We start from the raw sequence: 15,000 nt of genomic DNA on the forward strand, positions 1-15,000 counted from the left end.
GGGCACTGGGAGGGCTGAAGAGCTCACTGATTCTATTTGGGGGTTTGTTATTGCAGGCAGACTATAGAGTAAGCCCCATTGACCACTATGGGACTTACTTCAGAGTAGACATGCATAGGCTTGAGCTCACAGGCTGCAATCCTACCTACACTTTCCTGAGAGTAAGCCCCATTGACCACTATGGGACTTACTGCAGAGTAGATTCACTTGATGGAACAGGACTGGCTCCCCCTTACTTAATTATTTTATTTTATTTTAATTTATTTATTTTAATTATTTATTTTAATTGCTTGATGATGTCACTTCTGGCCATGACATCACTTCCAATGGGTCCTGGACAGATTTTCATTCTAAAAAGTGGGTTCCAGTGCTAAAAGTTTGAGAACTGCTGCAATAAGTTGTTAGTAAGTTGGTACGGGGTGTGTGTGTGTGTGTGTGTGTGTGTGTGTGTGTATGTGTGTGTGTGTGTGTGTGAGAGAGAGAGAGACTCTACAAGTTTTCAAAATCACTAAAATCAGAGTTTGGAGAAATAATCCCATCATATCAATCAATGCGTAATTTCATGCAGAATGCAATGAAACAAACCACACTGAAATATCTGTGTTCTAACAAAAGGTACAGCCAAAAAACTGGTGGGGGCAGGGCGATGGTACATCCCCACGCCCACTTGGGGCGTTGCCCCGCCCACTACATGGGGTGACAAGCAGGCCTCCTGCACCAGGTGACGTGAATCCTAGTGACGCCACTGGGCGAAGGAAGGGTAGAAAGCTATGGCTTATGCTCAGCTAATCAGTTGGATTGGGCAGTTGGCTGTTTGGGCAAACAAAATAAGCAAAACATTTTTTATTACATCCTACCCTTCCTCTCCATTGCTCAGGGCAGCATACTGTAGGGTTCTTCACTTTTCCCCTTCACAACAGCCCTGTGAGGCAGGCTAGCTGATTACTAGTGACTGTAGCCCAGGGCAACCCAGTGAGCTTCATGATGGTGGGGAGATTTGAACCCATTTTTCCCCAGGCTTACCTCAACACCCTGACCACTAAATCAGTCCAGTGTTTGATGATCAGTGCTGGTTTTTTAAAGTAACTTTTAAAACATTTTTCTTCCTGCAAAAAGTTCCCAGAGCTTCCAGCAGCCACAGGTTTTATGCAACCCTTTTTCAGACCGTACTAGAAATGGAGTCAATCTGCCTTGTGGTGTGGCGTCACGGTGCTAGGACGGCGTCTGAAAAAAAATGGGCACTCGTGTACACAGAGCTAAACAACAGCAACTTGCCTGTTCATTTCCTCGTCAGGGACCTTTCTGAAAAGGGCCAATGACCTAATCAAGACGTAATTCAAAGGAAAAGCAGAACGAGCGTGAACCTTGGAGACAAGCTGCCCGCCAAAGGGTTGCCATCTTGTTGCAATTGTCACTTAGGAGAGAAATTGCCGCTTTTCTCTTCTGCTCCGAAAAGGTCAGAAGAGATCTAATGGCTTTATTAATGGCCTTTTGGGAAGCGCTGTTAGGTGGAACGCAATCAGCTTCCAAGTCAAGAAATAGCTTCCCATTACAATAGCTATCACCTACAATTATGTGCGTCTTTTTTTAGAAGTGAGCCTGTAATATCTGGCCCTTTCAGGGGTGTTCAAAAGTCCACTCAGTTATTCTGTTCAGGGCCAGCCAGAGTTTCGGAGCGGTGCCAGGAGAGGGCTGAGCTTGAGTGATGATTGACTTGAAGGGTGAGTTCAGCTACGCTCCTGAATGCACAACAAACCCATTCTGTAGATCAGTGTCCATGTTAACTGCTTGGCTTCCTTGTTTTTTTTTAGGACCACAGGCAATATTCTTCGGTCTGAATCAGTGGTTCCCAATCTTTTTAGCACTGGGACACACTTTTTAAAATGACACTCTATCGGGACCCATCTAGGTATACCAGACTTTTGAAAAAGTCCCCGTTGAGCCATTGGGGCAAACAAATTAGCCCAAGGAAGGTCAGCAGCTCTGAAGAGTCCTTGCTTGGGGGCATCAGGGAGACCAAGAACCTTCTGTGTCCAAAGCCAGTACTCTACCGCAAGACTACCCCTCCTTGTAAGGAAGTCTTACCAAGTGTCAATCAGGAAAAACAAGAGGGGAAAAATAGTTTCCAATAACTGGTTCAAAAAAGGAAGAAGTCAGTCAGATCAATAGCAGAGAATCATCTCCGTCATATGGAGCAGTGGGCTAAAATGAACGGGGCTGAGATAAAGCAGATGAGAGATGAGTTTTGAAAAAAAATCCACATCTGAAGAGCAAAGAGAATAAGAAGGAGTTTAAGGAGAAGGGGGAGAGACAGGAAGGGCGAAGACCATGAAGACACTTCAAAACGAACAAAAGCTGATTGAATCTAATCTGGTAAGGATTCTTTGCTAACAAATGGCTTCATATCCACCTGGAAAGAAATACTGAGTGAGGCAACGCAGGTCTTTGTCTTGTGCCTGGGGCTCTTCAGAGTTTTTATACATGGGGGGGGGATTTGTAGTGATGCTTATCAAATTTGCAGATGACATGAAGCTAGAGCAGGGGAGATAGTGAGCATTCTGGAAGATTGAATCAGGGTTCAAAATGCTCTAGAGCAGGGGTCTCCAAACTTTTTGGCCAGAGGGCCACATGAAATATCTGGTGCAGTGCTGAGGGCCGGGAAAAAATGTAAATATAAAATTTAAATAAATAAATTAGAGATGGAACTTAGATGAATGAATAAATGAATGAGTGGGCTCATTCACTCAGCCTCTCCGGCCCTCAGATTCAATCAGAGTACAGCTCTGGTCATGTACAGTCAAGTGGGCCAGAGGCTTTCAGGGGACAAGAGGCTGGCTGTGGGCCGGATAGAGGCTTGCTGTGGGCCACATCTGGCCCCCGGGCCAGGGTTTGGAGACCCCTGCTCTAGAGCAAGGGTCTCCAAATGTTTCGGCCAGAGGGTCCCATCAAATATCTGGCATGGTGTCGAGGGTTGGAAAAATTTTTTAAATATAAAATTTAAATAAATACATTTGTGTTGGTACTTAGACAAACAAATAAACGAATGGGCTTAAATTTCAAGGACTTTTCCAAGCACAAACACACACCACAATGTAAAGCACATACTCAAATGGACCCCCAAATGGAGGCTTCTCCGACCCTCAGAAAGCCTTCTAAGGCCTTCAGAGGGCACAAAATAGTTTCTTCCAGTTTTTGGGAAAACCAGGAAGTGATGTTTTTAGGCATTTAGGATGCCACCAGAGCACAGCTCTAGTCATGTTCAGTCAAGTGGGCCAAAGGCTCTTAGGGGACCAGTGGCTGGCTGCGGGCCATATCGAGGCTCACTGTGGGCCACATCCTGCCCTGTGTTTGGAGTTTGGAGATCTCTGGTCTAGAGCAGTGGTTCCCAAACTTTTTCAACTGGCAGCTCCGTTGACCTACCTGGCCATGACCATGACTCCCCATTAGGGCTACAATCCTATACATTGTATAGGGTGGCATGATTTTCTTGCGGATTCTTTGGCTTCTCTGGCTGGATTCCACGGCTTCCCAGGGAGCCATGATTCACAGTTTGGAACCACAGGTCTAGAGGTTCAGCCATACAAACAAAATGATGTTCAATCGTGACAAACGTAAAGTCCTTCACAAAAGTCAGAGGCAGAACTACAAGATGGGGGAGACTGGCTTGGCAAAAGCATGTGTAAAAAGGGTCTAGGTCTCTTATGTCCTAATCCTATTCCCTACCAGATTACCAGTTTATTCCCTACCTATTCCCCAGCATGGTGGGAATGGCAACCAGATGGCCTAGGAGAGGTAAGTAAATTTAAAAATTTTTTTTTTTGAACTTGAACTTTGAATGTGATCCTTCAAGAGGAGTGCAGCTCAAAGGCAGAGCTAGGAGTCACCAGCATATTTCTTAAATTCAGGGGACCCCTCAAGTGAATGGCTTTGGCCTCTTTAATCAGCGGGGCACCATAAAATATTCAAGTGAAGACTCTCTTTGTTCGCCAGGAACGAAGAGAACTTCAAGGTCTTTAAGAATGACGTTCATTTGTGTAAAAGGCACTTTGTCCAGCTGCCCAGTTTCCCCAGAAATATGTGTGCATTTGTGTATTTATTTACATTAAATACTGCATCGCCTTTGCCAGCCCTTTCTTCAAATCTGATATCGATTGCACAAGCCCTGCAGAATGGCGTAACTGCATTGAAACCAGCTGGCACCCCGACCCTAAATCTCTGTGCTGCAATGCTGGCCTCCCGCCTTGTTCTGTGATGTTTTGCTGAAACGTCTTGAAGAAAAACAATCTTCAAATACTGGGCATCTCTTGAATACTTGAAATTTGGAGACACCGGGAAGTTTCTGCTTGATTGTTGAGGATTCGGGAACTGATCTGAGGAAGGAAACATTATGGCTTTTTAAATTCAAGTCGTATTAGCACATAAGGAGCAGGCAAATAAGACTACACGCTGGACTGTCACCCCTAGTAGTTGCTACCACCATGTTGCTTATCTGGAAAGAAATATAAAAAGATACCTTTTAAAAAAATTGACTTAACACAGAACCAATGCCCCTTTCTGTATGTAATTTAGATTTTTTTTCCCCCCCAGTCTTATATACTTCTAGATATTATTTTTAGGTAAAATACAACTGAGAGTGTTGAAGCATATGTAGTACTGGGCCAGAGTTTCTGAATTCTCAAGACAAAATTTAGGGATTTTCTTAAATATGTATATAGATAGTTTGGTGGGTAGACTAAGATGGTATATAAATACTGTAACAGAGTCCTTCCAGAAGCGCCACCACCATGTGCAATGTAGAAGCACTCACATCCGGAACTATTTGGTTAATTGATTTGCCCTGCAAATTGTTTCATCGACGTCTTGCTGGTGTAAGTCTGAGGAGGGGGAGGGCTGGGGAAAGGGGAATCAGGCTGATTCAGTATAAAGCAGTTACTGAAGGTTTACATATCCAAGCACTTTAAACCAGTGTTTCTCAAACCGTGGGTCGGGGCCCACTAGGTGGGTCTCGAGCCAATTTCAAGTGGGTCCCCATTTGTTTCAAAATTTCATTATTAATATATTAGACTTGATGCTCCCAGGGGATGTGACTGCATTTGTGGAAGTGTTACAGACCTGTACATTTAACAAGCTACTATGTATTAACAATGATAGTCAATGGGACTTACTCTTGGTAAGTGCGGGTAAGATTGCAGCCTAGGATTGTTAAAAATTTTCCTGCTTGATGGTGTCGCTTCCGGTCATGACATCACTTCTGGTGAGTCCTGACAGATCCTCATTCTAAAAAGTGAGTCCCAGTGCTAAATGTGTGAGAACCACTCCTTTAAACATAAGAACATAAGAACAGCCCCACTGGATCAGGCCATAGGCCCATCTAGTCCAGCTTCCTGTATCTCACAGCCGCCCACCAAATGCCCCAGGGAGCACACCAGATAACAAGAGACCTGTATCCTGGGGCCCTCCCTTGCATTGGCATTCTGACATAGCCCATTCCAAAAATCAGGAGGTTGCACATACACATCATGGCTTGTAACCCGTAATGGATTTTTCCTCTAGAAACCTGTCCAATCCCCTTTTAAAGGCATCCAGCTCAGATGCAGTCACTACATCCTGTGGCAAGGAGTTCCACAGACCAACCATACGCTGAGTAAAGAAATATTTTCTTTTGTCTGTCCTAACCCGCCCAACACTCAATTTTAGTGGATGTTGCCTGGTTCTGGTGTTATGTGAGAGTGTAAAGAGCATCTCCCTATCCACTCTGTCCATCCCCTGCATAATTTCGTGTGTCTCAATCATGTCCCCCCTCAAGCGTCTCTTTTCTAGGCTGAAGAGGCCCAAATGCCGTAGCCTCTCCTCATAAGGAAGGTGCCCCAACCCAGTAATCATCTTAGTCGCTCTCTTTTGAACCTTTTCCATTTCCACTATGTCCTTTTTGAGATGTGGCGACCAGAACTGGACACAATACTCCAGGTGTGACCTTACCATTGATTTGTACAACAGCATTATAATAATAGCGGTTTTGTTCTCAATACCTTTCCTAATGATCCCAAGCATAGAATTGGCCTTCTTCACTGCCGCCGCACATTGGGCCGACACTTTCATCGACCTGTCCACCACCACCCCAAGATCTCTACAAAACGACAACAACATTTCGCATTTGGGCAATGCTTTCTGAGTGTGCAAAGTGCTTCTCATGTATTCTTTGATGTAGTCCATGCAACAACCCTGCAGGGTAGGTGCTTTCATCTCCAAGTTGCAGCTGGGAGTTGAGAGGAAGCAGCTTGTCTGAGCTCACCGACTGAGTTCGGGGCCAGAGTCAAATAAGTGAAGTCCCAATTTGTGGTTCAGTCGCTATTAGAAAACAAGAACCAGCCATGAAATGAAAACGTGGGCAAGAGCTGAAATCATTATTTCTACTGATGGCTGCAAACCGGTGGGTGACGAGCGATCTAAAACTGGATACTTAGCAGATGCTTTTGGATGCTGAAGTGACACTGCAGGATGGAGCCGTTAATGTAGAGAACGGAGCACCTGACACGCAGATGGCATCTGCAATCCCTGCCTGCAAACCTCTCACCATGTATTTTTCCCATCAGTTTGTCACAAAGTCAAGAGCCTTCAGGCTGACTGACAGCTGTAACAGCCTCTCCTTCTTAACGCCTGATGCCTGCCTATCTGGGTTCTATTTCTGTCCCTGAATCAACAGGACCAGGTTCCCCAGCATTCCCTGCTTCCCTGCATTGAAGGGAAGCACACTGGAAACTGGGAATTGTTCTTCCTGAGAGCAAGCGGTGGTGTAGCTAGAGGGGGTGCAAAGCACTAAGTTTTGCAGGGAGTCTCACCCTGGCATGTAAGTGGCCATCCCCTTCTCTTTCAGAGCCATTCCAGGTAGTGGGCACAAAACAGAGGTGTACATCTCCATTTTGTGCCCAACACCTAGAATGGCTCCAAAGGGGAAGCGGAAGGCCACTTGCACGTCACGGTGAGGCTCCCTGCTAAACTTAGTGCTTTGTACCCCCTCTAGCTACACCACTGCTTGCTCTCAGGAAGAAAAATGGTGGGGGAACATGCTGGGAAACCTGGTAAGGCGCCCTAAAACTTAGTGCTTTGCACCCCCTCTAGCTACACCACTGCTTGCTCTCAGGAAGAAAAATGGTGGGGGAACATGCTGGGAAACCTGGTAAGGCGCCCTAAAACCTAGTGCTTTGCACCGCCTCTAGCTATGCCACTGAGAGCTGGCAGGGTAAAAAGGAAGGACTGTGACAACAGGGGGGAGAACCCTGTATTTTGCTAACTTGTGATGCATGTACGAGCCTGAGAGGTGACTCTTCAAAAGTTAGCTCTGGATCTAATACAGACCTACACACTGTGACTACCAAATTAAAAAACAGCCCACCAGCTAGCTGATTGGACACAGGGCCTAATAAATAGATGCTCTGCGCATCTAGAGTTTTTCTACTTTTAAAAAAAATTCTTCCCTTTTTCTTGCTTATTCACCATACAATGATTAGCAGAGCTGTGTAGCTTATGTGCCCTGGATCCTAAGAACCAGTAGTGTACCAAATGGGGAGGGGGGGGCAAAGCACTAAGTTTAGGCTCTGAAGGGGAGGGGGAGGGGACCCTCATGTTCCAGTTGCACAAGGCTCTTTGTGGTAGCCAGGATGCCATTGCATGCTTCTTAGGGTGCAATCCTAACCCCTTATGTCAGTACTTTCCAGCACTGGCATAGCGGTGCCAATGGGACGTGTGCTGCATCCTGCAGTTGGGTGTCACTCACGGAGGCCTCCTCAAAGTCAGGGAATGTTTGTTCCCTGACCTCAGAGCTGTATTGCCCTTATTTCAGTGCTGGAAAGTGGGTTAGGATTGCGCCCTTAGTCATTGTTGCAAATGTGTATTTATTTTGAACAAATAAATAGCAGTGCAGCAGTAGTTCCCAAACATCCCGCCACCTTGGTAGCAGGGGCAGGAAAGGAAAGAATTGGGGGACTTTGGGGTGGGGAAGGGGGAGGACAGGGAACATGTCAGGGGAGGGAGGGTGCAGCAGGATCCTATCCTCTCTTTTTGAACCTATCCCTTCCCTATTCACTCCTCAGACATACACCAGCTATATACATTCAATTCCAAGGAGACCCATATTTTGTCTCTCCCAGGTCTCCTGATCTCCCTTCCACCAGTGGATGCAATACCTGCCCTATTGGCATGGCTGCACTGTTGTCAACAGCAGGGGGTAGGATTGAGCTGTAACGTGACTAAGGAACAAAAAATTCTTCCTTAATACTGGAGGAGAGGAAGATGTTCTAACATCATGAAGCAGGAAGCCTACAGGTCAACTACCATAGCACCAAAGGCCCTATTATGAGCTCCCATCAACCATTTCTCCTTGCAAGGATGGCACCCCCAACAGAGTTTCTCAAGACAACCTCACTAGATCAGCACTGTTGATTTTGAGTCCTCGCCAGTTCTAGATCTTTCCAAAAGTTTTTTCAGTGTTGCAAAAGCCCCAAAGGCAGAAGTTTGCCAGTTATGCAACAATGGGCGTTTATTTTAGAGCTCACAGAACCCTCCCACATCACTTTTGAGTGATTGATGTGGCATCAAATATAATAATAATAATTATTAATAAGGCAGATAGATGCAGGACAGAAAAAAAATTACGATTATTAATAGAGAGCAGCTGTCACGGCTGATGTTCATATCTCAGACACGGAGAAGCGAAATGTTTTTAGAACTGCTGCAACGGGCAAAATCAATTTGTGTGAGAAGTTTTGTTTTTACAAAAGTCAAAATAATGATAATGATAATGATAATGATAATGATAATGATAATAATAATAATAATAATAATAATAATAATAATAATAACAGGTATTTGTATACCGCCTTTCTTGGACTTTATTCAAGGCGGTTTACATAGGCAGGCTTATTTAAATCCCCGTAGGGATTTTTACAATTGAAAGAAGGCTCTATCTTTCAAGAGCCACAACAATTCAAATGTTTCTTTCTGATCTGGTTTCACATTCTGGCCTCTATCCTCCCACGCTAAGAGCAGATGGATCAAGAGAGAAGCAAGTTTGTTGTCTATCAAACGAAACATTACTTATCTAAGTAATAACCTTAATCCTACTTGTTCTCCTCTTTCTTTTGGTTTGGCCCCATCTTTCGATCATGCCCCTAATTATTTCTATACATTAACCAACCCGTTACATAGACGAGCCTTTATGTTAGCTCGTTTTAACATTTTCCCTTTGGCAGTCCATTCTGGCCGCTTTTTTAATATTCCACGGGAGAAAAGGCTCTGTCCCTTCTGTCACGAGTCTCCTGATTTTTTGTCTCACGTTCTCTTTTTTTGTCCAGTACACCTTGATATTCGTAACCATTACCTTACTTCTTGGATTTCCTTACTTCTTGGATTTCCTTCTTGGATTACCCCTTCTGATATTACTCTTTCCAAGTTCATGAGTGATGTTTGTGTTTCTCTGACTGCAGCTGTGGCTGGTTATTTATCTGAGATTCTTAAAGTAATGTTGTCAGAATTTAAATAACTTGATATCCTGCTTTTAATTGTCCAGTTTTTTATGCAAATTGCTGTGTCAATTGTAAATTTTAATTGCAAACCGTGTTGACATGCCAATAAAGGTCTCAGAACAGACAGAAAAGAGCAGATGGAATAGCTCGGCTTCAGCTTGTCAGCTGCTTCAAGGTCACACGGTGCCGGTGGCCTCGAACTGGCAACCTTGTGGATGTTATCTTCAGGCAGACGGAGGCTCTACCCTCTAGACCAGATATACAGCTGCTCTTACTGTATTTATACATAGAGCACAATTGATATGCATGAATCTGTAAAGAAAAGTAGACAGGAAGACCTGTCCCTATAAACTTACAGGGCAAGAGATGACAGTAAACTGGGAAAGAATATATAGCGGGTCTTCTTTATCTGCAGATTCGGAACCTGCGGATTAGACCAACTGCGGGTTCCGAATCTGCAGGCAGGGCAACCTGCAGATTTAATTAGTCACTGGTTTTGGTATCCGCAGGGGGTCTGGGAACAGTTCCCCTGTGGTTGCCAAGGTCCAACCTATACTTACAGCACAATCCTATGGTGCTGTTGAGCTGGTGTGTCTTCACTGCACTAGATCAGAGTGTCACAAACATGCCGTAAGACATGTTTGCGCCTACTCAGGAGCCTATGCTGTCCTGGATGTTAGCCCTGTGCCGGCCAGCACAGGTAAGATTTACTCAGCGTGTGGTTGGTCTGTGGAACTCCTTGCCACAGGATGTGGTGACAGCATCTGGCCTGGATGCCTTTAAAAGGGAATTGGACAAGTTTCTGGAGGAAAAATCCATTACGCGTTACAGGCCGTGATGTGTATGTGCAACCTCTTGATTTTAGAAATGGGCTATGTCAGATGCAAGGGAGGGCACCAGGATGCAGGTCTCTTGTTATCTGGTGTGCTCCCTGGGGCATTTGGTGGGCTGCTGTGAGATACAGGAAGCTGGACTAGATGGGCCTCTGGCCTGACCCAGTGGGGCTGTTCTTATGTTTTTAACTACAATTCCCAGGAAGCCCTGCAGGTCTTCTTGTTATCTGGTGTGCTCCCTGGGGCATTTGGTGGGCTGCTGTGAGATACAGGAAGCTGGACTAGATGGGCCTATGGCCTGATCCAGTGGGGCTGTTCTTATGTTCTTAAGATTGCGCTGGGTGGTACGGAGGTGTGGGGAAGGTGATGGGAGGGTGGTTTGAAGGCAGGGAGGGGCATTTTTGGATGGGGCGGGTGAAACAGGGGGAGGATTGAACCTGGGAGGTTTTGGTGGAGATCTCCTCTACTCTATGTTAACCCTTGCTGCTGGGTCGGGCAGCCCTACATAGGCTTCCCATATTTGCGCCAGCTGTATAATTGGTGCAGACTCAAGATGCCCCATGGGGTGGCTAGGGTTTTACCCAGGGTAAGGGGAAATGGCTGGCGCGCCCGCACATGCAGCTGTGCTGAGAAGTAGCCCAGCTGCCCGCCCCACACCTCAAGTGCTGAGCTTCCAGCCAACACAGGTGAGGCCAGATCAGAGAGGGATGGCGCAGGCAGGAGGAAGAGGAGGGCGCCGGAGCAGCTCCTGCCCAAAAAGCCCGCACTGCTGCCAAGGGCAAGCCCCCCCCCCGCTGCAGCCGCACGTTCCCTCCTGCCCGAGCTGCAGCGCCAGCCGCCTGCCCGTGTAGGGGAGGGCACATAAACGAAGGGGTTTGAACACCCTGATGACCACCCTTCCCACAAGCAGCCCTGACCCCACGGAGCCAAGGCAAAAGCAAGCAATTGAGTGCAGCTGCTCTGTCCTCCTCCCAAGCTTAGAGCACAATCCTGTGCGTGTCTCCTCAGAAGTAAGTCCCATTGTGCTTGCTCCCAGGAAAGTGTGCACAGGATTACAGCCTTCAAGCTCCCCACTCAGCATCCCCACTCAGCATTTACAGAAGTACAGAAGTAAATGACAGTAAAGAATGACAGTATCCTTCACAAGCAGTTCACCTGTGCACAATCTAAAACAGTTGTTCTCCAACTGTGGGTCTGGACCTGATTTTTAGTGGGACCTATAAGAGGGGAGTGTATTATATAACTGTGACCTACAAGAGGGGAGTGTATTATATAACTGGGACCTATAAGAGGGGAGCGCAAACTATATATGCAGTGTTATCTTCATTTTAGAAGTTTTTCTTTTTTCTGGAAAAACGGGTCCAAATGGCTCTTTGAGTGTTTAAGGTTGCAGACCCCTGTCTTAGGCCCTACAGCTTAGGATTGGGTTGCCCAGTACTAAGAATATATGCAGCTTCAACTGAGCATGAGGACTAGTGTTGACTCAGCAGGATCAAGGATCTCACAGTACTCACTTCTGTGCTTGGCATTCTGCTAGGCAGAGTGCCAGGCTACTTGCAAGCAACCCTGAGAAGCAACCCTCATTTTCCCAAGAGTTGCTGCAACAACAGTGGCCCTTGAGGAAAACTACATGTCCACTGAAGGCAGTTGGCATACTGTATAGCAGCGGGTTAACTTTTAGTGAGGGAAGCAGACAGAGCCCTCCTTCCCTTCTTTTTGCTCTCTCTCCTGCTGTGAAAGCCCAACCACAGGAAAGAGGAGAGGGGTTTTAGGGATCATCCCGTGGTTCAGTGAGTGACAGCCCAATCCTATGCATGTCTACTCAGAAGTAAGTCCCATTAGAGTCAATGAGGCTTACTTCCAGGAAAGTATGGCTAGGATTGGGCTGTGGGTGGCAGTTGGTTTCCCCACTTATTTCTGAAGTTGAATTTCTGAAGTTGAACTTGAAAATAAACCAAGCAATTTCTTGATTATTGGAGAAGGAGCTCAGCTTATTCACCGTGCAATACTAGCTCGGCGGGGATGGGGGGACAGGGACAGGACTCATTCATCACAAGGATGCTGTGCCAACAGTGTCATGGCAAAGGTGGGTTTTGAAGAGGTCTTGGATGGAGTGAGAGAGCTTCTCATGTCATTTAGGTCTTTTAGTAAAGAATTCCAGGCGTAGGGGGTAAGAATTATAAATCTATAGTTTGATTTTTACTATCTGTGATTTTCAGATCGCAGAAGATTTTGTTGTTGCTGCTGTTTTCTCTTCTGTACAGAGAGACCCTTCACACTTTTGAGGCCACCACAGTTGGTCTGGTGTTTGCCTGGGTTTTTCCAGCTCGCTCATTTTCATCAGTTCCGGTACTGTAACCTGTAGAGAAGTTCTCTCCCTAAGAGGTATCCTTTGATCTTGCCTGGGACTGTGTCCTGGCAGAATTCATCTTGTCTAAACAATGGCCAAATTATTGTTTAGAAAGAAAGAACCTCTGTAGGTGGAACCATGGAGAGCCAAAGAAATCTAAGAGAATGAGGGACGAGATCCAAAAGTTGCAGAGAGTCTGCTCGCAACACAAAACAAAAGAACCGGGAGGACAATTTGCAGTTGGGTTTTGACAGAGAAGCAGCTGTTGTTCAGAATAATATTCCTTCTTCCTTCTTATGGGACTGATTCCAAAACAGTGTGCATGAAGTTTTTGAACGTAAAGGGAAAAGAGGTTATTGAGTTGGACCCAAATCCTGTCAACTGTTACCCTGCACATTCCTGATCTCAGAAGCTAAGCAGGGTCAAGCCTGGTTAGTCCTTGGATGGGAGACCGCCCGGGAATACCGGGTACTGTAGGTTTACACCATAGTCTTTTGAGACTGAAGGTTGCCAACCATCCAGTGAACCTTCAGGAGAACAGCCTTGATCTAGCAAAAGTCAGAAGTCAAAAGAAGATCCCATCTAACCCAGCATCTTGGTTCAATCTGTAGTTAACCATGTGCCTCTCAGAGGCCCAAAAGCAAGGGGTGAAGGCAACAGTTCTTTCCTGTTGTTGTTCCCAAACCAGGTGATATTCAGTCTCATCCTGTCTCTGAACCTAGAGGTTCCTTCCAGGAATCATGACTAGTAGCCATAGACAGACCTGTCAGCCTTGAATTTGTCTAGTCCAGGGGTGTCCAAAGCTTTTGGCAGGAGGGCCACATCATCTCTCTGACACTGTGTCAGGGGCCAGGGAAGAAAATAATTTATTTACATTCAAAATTTGAATAAATTTACATAAGTTTACATAAATGAATGTATTAAAGATGAACTTATATGAATGAATGAAGGTCTTGCAATAGCTCAAGGCCTATAAAAGGTCTTTCACAAAGCAAGGCTGGCCTTTCCTTTGCTGCTGCTACTGCATCACAGACGTGAAACAGCAAGCAGTGGAGGGAGTCCTCATCCCACAGCTCACACGAGAGGTCGAACAGTCACCCTCAAGCTGAGAGTGTCAGGTCTATGTTCTGGATAAGGCAGAAACACAGCCAACAAGGTGGTTCAGGAACAGGTGCAGATTGCTGGAGTCAGCAGGATCAGCAAACACCTGTGACTGCCTCACCCTCGGTGTGGCTTAGCCTACACTGATTGGCCACTCCAACTACTTAATGTTTGGTCTGTTGAGCTTTCAGTGCAGCAGTAGGAGTGTAGTAGGAGACTACTGAACTGCTGCCAGTAACTTGGGAGGCTGGATGTGAGTATATACATGTTGTTACTGACCATGGAATGAACTTTGACTGTGTATCTTGGAAAGCTGATTTGGATTTGTTGTTTATGGACTGACTGCTCATCGTGCTGACTAGGACTGTTTACTGATTACCTGTGATAACCCTTGCTCTGAAATATAACCACTGCATTCAAAGAGCTCTGCTGGTGTATGCTGTTTTGTGTGCCTGCTCATCCAAGGTTCCATACAACTCTTTACCAGACAAAGGGTTGCAACTCTAAGGGCCCCAGCAAGTCTCCAGAGGGCCAGAGGCTCATTGGAGACTGGGGGCTCCCTGAGGGCCGCATTGGGAGTCCTTGAGGGCCACAAGTGGCCCCAGGGCCGGGGTTTGGGCACCCCTGGTCTAGTCCAATGGTTCCCAAACTGAGGGTCGGGACCTGCTAGTGGGTTGTGACCCAATTTCTCGTGGGTCCCACAGAGCCTCCAATGAAAACAGTGGAAGAAAAGATCATAACTAATTGCCTCGAACCCTGAGGCTGTTCAAGTATCAGCTGCTAATTGCCCTGCCAAGAGCTCAACTCCTGCAGTTTACAAACATATGTACCTATAGGGAGATAAATAAGTGTCTTTTTTCTGGTTATTAGTACTTGTAAATAAACAAATAAAAATATTATTTCTTTCTAGATCTCTGTCACCAGGGCTCAGCCCCAGCGACACAAGCCTCCTTGGGAGCAAGGGGCTACTTGGGAGGAAGGGGTTACTCAGGAGGAGGTGAGCTACATAACTACCTCCAGGATCCAGCAGTCACATGGCCAGAAGGGGTGGAGCCCAGCAGCTAGAGAGAGAGGAGGCTTTTCCTTGGGCTCAGGCTCTGGGATGTCTGGGGGACGCCACGGCATCCCCAGTGACTTTACCCAACCTGTCTGGGACCGGAGAGGGGCAGAATCTGCTCCTCCGGTTGGAACATTG

Source organism: Tiliqua scincoides, chromosome 6 (genome assembly GCF_035046505.1).
Source record: "Tiliqua scincoides isolate rTilSci1 chromosome 6, rTilSci1.hap2, whole genome shotgun sequence".
Lineage (NCBI taxonomy): Eukaryota > Metazoa > Chordata > Lepidosauria > Squamata > Scincidae > Tiliqua > Tiliqua scincoides.